Source organism: Mesocricetus auratus, unplaced genomic scaffold (genome assembly GCF_017639785.1).
Source record: "Mesocricetus auratus isolate SY011 unplaced genomic scaffold, BCM_Maur_2.0 Super-Scaffold_4256, whole genome shotgun sequence".
Classification (NCBI taxonomy): Eukaryota; Metazoa; Chordata; class Mammalia; order Rodentia; family Cricetidae; genus Mesocricetus; species Mesocricetus auratus.
In genome coordinates, this window is record NW_024429182.1 from 72,987,429 (window position 1) to 72,991,704 (window position 4,276).

The following is a 4,276-nucleotide window of genomic DNA, read 5'->3' on the forward strand; positions in this document are numbered from 1 at the left end:
AACCCTAACTAAGACAACACTTGGCAAAGAATTCATATCTATTTGGCCTGTGGTCTGCACTCTCTTCCAACTCAAACAAACAAACAAACAAAAAAACTCAGCAAGAAACCAAACAATCCAATCAGCAAATGGACTAATGAAAATAATAAATTTTCAAAAAATGAAATATGAATGGCCAATAGATACATGAAGGACTAGTCCACCTCACTAGCCTTCCTAGAAATGCAAATCAAAACCACATTGAGATTTCATCTTATTCCATTCAGAATTTTAGTTATTAAGAAACAACAGCTAGCCGGGCCTTGGTGGCGCACGCCTTTAATCCCAGCACTCGGGAGGCAGAGGCAGGCGGATCTCTGTGAGTTCGAGGCCAGCCTGGTCTACAGAGCGAGTTCCAGGACAGCCTCCAAAGCCACAGAGAAACCCTGTCTCGAAAAACCAAAAAAAAAAAAAAAAAAAAAGAAACAACAGCAAATGCTGGTGAAGATGTGGGCAAAAAGGACCCTTATACCATTGGTAGGAACATGAGTGAGTTCAGTCTCTTTGGAAATCTGTATGGAGGTTTCATCTTTTAAATTTTCCTTTAAAGATTATTATATGTTTTTAATTGAAATAGAATTACGTTACTGTTCTTCCTCCAGACCCTCCCACCTGCTCTCCCTTAAACCCCTCGGGCCACGACTTCATACTCTCAAGCTGATAGCCTCCGAATTTGTTAACTATTACAGTTCCAGATATATGTATCTATGTGTATGCACAAATGTCAACCTGACTTTGGATATGTAAAGAGGCTTGAACTTTGAAAATCTGGTCTCTTTAAAATTCCAGGATATTTTTACCAAACATCTGATGGCTGTAGTTATGAGCACTCATGTTTGGGCTTTCTATTTTATTTAATTGATCTATGTATCTGTTTTTGTGCAAGTACTACATTTTTTATTACTGTAGCTTAGTATATCTTGAGGTACGGGATAGCAATCCCTAAATATTCCTTTTTGCATTTAATTTTTATTTCCCTCTCCCATGAATCTTACCAAACCTTTAACTCCCTACCACTCATTACCATTTCTCTCTCTCTCCCAAAAACAAAATCGTTTTATATGATTAGTTATTCCAGTGCTGTGGCTATCTGGTTTTTTTTTTCTGGTTCCATGTGAATTTTAGGATTTTTTTAAATTTCTGTGAAGAATATTGTGTATATTTTTATTGGGATTGCATTGAATCTGTACATTACTTTTGCTAGGATGGTTATTTTCACAATATTAATTCTACCTATTCATGAACATATAATGTTTTTCCATTTTCTTGTGTCTTTCTTCAAAGATTTTAAATTTTCACTGTAGAGACCTTTCAGCTCCTTGGCTAGGTTTATTATAAGGCATTTTTATTATCGTTGGTGCTGTCGTAACTGGGAGAGTATCAAAGATCTTCCTCAGTGTGTTTGTTGTTCTATTATAGGAAGGCTACTAATTTTTTTCATAAGTTGGTTTTATACTTTGCCACTTTGCTGAAGTTGTTCATTGTTTCTGTAAGTTTTCTGGTGGAAATTTTTGGATCTAATATATATTATATCATCTGCAAATAGATATAATTTAGCTTTCCTCTGTATTTGTATCCCTTTAATTTCCTTCTCTTGCTTTATTACTCCGATGCCCATGGGTTGGTAAAGGGTGCTGAGACATACTGCCCTGGAGATGGTTTCAGGGAATGGCAGCTGCTTTAGTGCAAATGAGCAGTGAGCAGCCTTCCTCCAGGGTTTCTGCTCCCATTTCCTGCGTTGAGTTCCTGCCCTGACTTCTCCTGTGACAGACTGTTAGCTGGAAGTGCAAGCGACACCTCCCTGCACTCTGACTTGCTTTTGATCATAGTTTGTCACAGCAACAAGACAGCAGCTTCCCTTCTTCGTATACCAAGAACTTCCATTGGCTGTACTTAGTTCTGGGGTCTGTGGGCTGGGCAGATTCCCCCCAGGTCATACACCCAGCAGGGGATAGGGGTAAGGGAGGCGAGGTTAGTGTTCTAGCCAAGGACCATCTCCAACTCGCCCTGGAGGTGAGATAAGCAAACACAAATCTGGACACAGGGACCAGTCTCCATACTTTCAACACCTGATCAGCATTGCATCCCTGCTAGAAGGATAAGGCTACAGATGCCAAGAAGTCTGCAGAGCTTTGGATGTAACCATCAATGGGGTAATGAACCACAGCAGACAGCCAGCTCCAGAGTCTGACCCACGAGCTGACCTCAGGCTTGGAAATGTCAGCCTCCATGGTTATCCTGAGGTGCAGGCTCACTGGCCACTGAGAACGGGGCTACCCACTTCACAGTCTGGGCTAAGTCTTCCCCATGAGCTTCTTTGGCACCCCCTCTCCCGTAATTACCGCCAGCAACTGTTTCTCACCCTGGCATCATGGCTGGTTGGCTCAGGGATCCCCCTGGCTTATATTTTTCCTTGTTCTCAGGTGTCTAAGAATATGTCTTAAACAATCGGTTCTAGCTCAAGATGACACACAAGGCTGACTCTGTGAGAAATGAACCTCATTTTCCACTGTTGACCTGTCCCACCAGAAGACTCACTGTGTCGCAGAACTACTGGATTGAGGCACACAGGCTTGTCTTGTTGCTAAGACTGTAGTTTCTTTTCACTGGGACCACCTTGAGGCAGACAGAAAGACAGTAAAAAAACCGAAGGGACGTGGACAGGGAAGAAGCCCCTCACTCCAGAATCTGGATGAGAATCAGAAACTGCAGCGCAACTGATAATAAAACAGCTTGCAGATTCTCCATTCCTAAAGGTGTTTCCAGCAGGGATACTAAGACAGAAATAAACCTTATTACCCAGAACTAAATGTTCGTGACCTTCACATCCCTGCAGTTAAACAATTTACTTTATAAGCCACCTTACAACTTCATTTGCAAAGGGAAATTCTTTAAGGAAAAATATTTTTACACTTGATTTAAAAAATATTTATTTTTAATGTGTATGAGTATTTTTCTTGCTGTATGAATGCACATTATGTGTGTGTACCATGTGCTTGCCTGGTGCCCTTAGAGGTATGTAGGTATATATGTATATACCATGTTTGCCTGGTGTCCTCAGAGGTGTGTATGCATATATGTTTGCATGTATGTATGTGTACCACATGTTTGCCTGGTGACCTCAGAGGTATGTATGTGTATGTATGTATATATGTAGACCGTGTTCGCCTTATGTCCTCAGAGGTGTGTACATATGTATGTATGTATGTATGTATGTATGTATGTATGTATGTATGTGTACCACATGCTTGCCTGGTGCTCTCGGAGGCCAGAAGAGCAATTGGAATTGGGTGGTTGTGAGTCACCATGTACATTCTTGGAACTGAACCCGGGTCCTTTGGAAGAGCAGTTAGTGCCATCTTCACTCACACTTAATTTTTAAAGTTTTAAAATTAAAAAATTAAAGATCTTGCTTAATCTGTAAAGTGTGTTGTAAATCACATGCAATTTACACAGCATGAAGTCAGGCTTGTTGGTTCGGCAGAGGATCTTCTGGAACTTTAAGATCAGCCTCTTCTTCACAGTGAGTCCCTGACCAGCTAAGGCTAGCCAGTAAAAAGCTTATTTCGGAGGAGGAGGATGAGGAATAAATAAAGGAGGGAAGGGAGGGAAGGAGGGAGGAAGGAAGGGAGGAGGGAAGGGAGGGAGGAAGGAAGGAAGGAAGGAAGGGAGGCAGGGAGGGAGGAAGGAAGGAAGGGAGGGAGGAGGGAAGGAAGGAATCATATGTCTACGGGCAGCTCTCTCTCTAGGGCTTCCATCTGAAGTATGTACTATCTCTCACCTCTCCTTAAACGTGCTAACTCACTTGGCTGACTCTCCTGATTCTTCTCTGTCCTATAGTCAAGGGTTCAGCTTCTCTGTAGTGGCATGGCAGCACTGGACCGCCTCTCTGCCACCACTGTTGACCTGCTCTATTTTCCTGGTGAGATTTCTCTTTTCCCTCCCCTGCAAGGGAGTCCACACCGTTTGCTAGCGTGCTGCCTGCATCCTTCACTTTGCTGCTCTTCTGCTTCCCCACACTTTTTAAAAGAGACCCATTTTTATGTGTGTGTGTGTGTGTGTGTGTGTGTGTGTGTGTGTGTGTACGAGAGCTGATACTAAGGAGGCCAGAAGAAGGCACCAGCTCTCCTGTAGCTGGAGCTCCTAGCTGTTGTGAGCCACCTGGCTTGGGTGCTGGGAATCATGCTCAGAACCTTTGGAAGAATGAGCAGCACTCTTGACTACACTATCTCTCCAG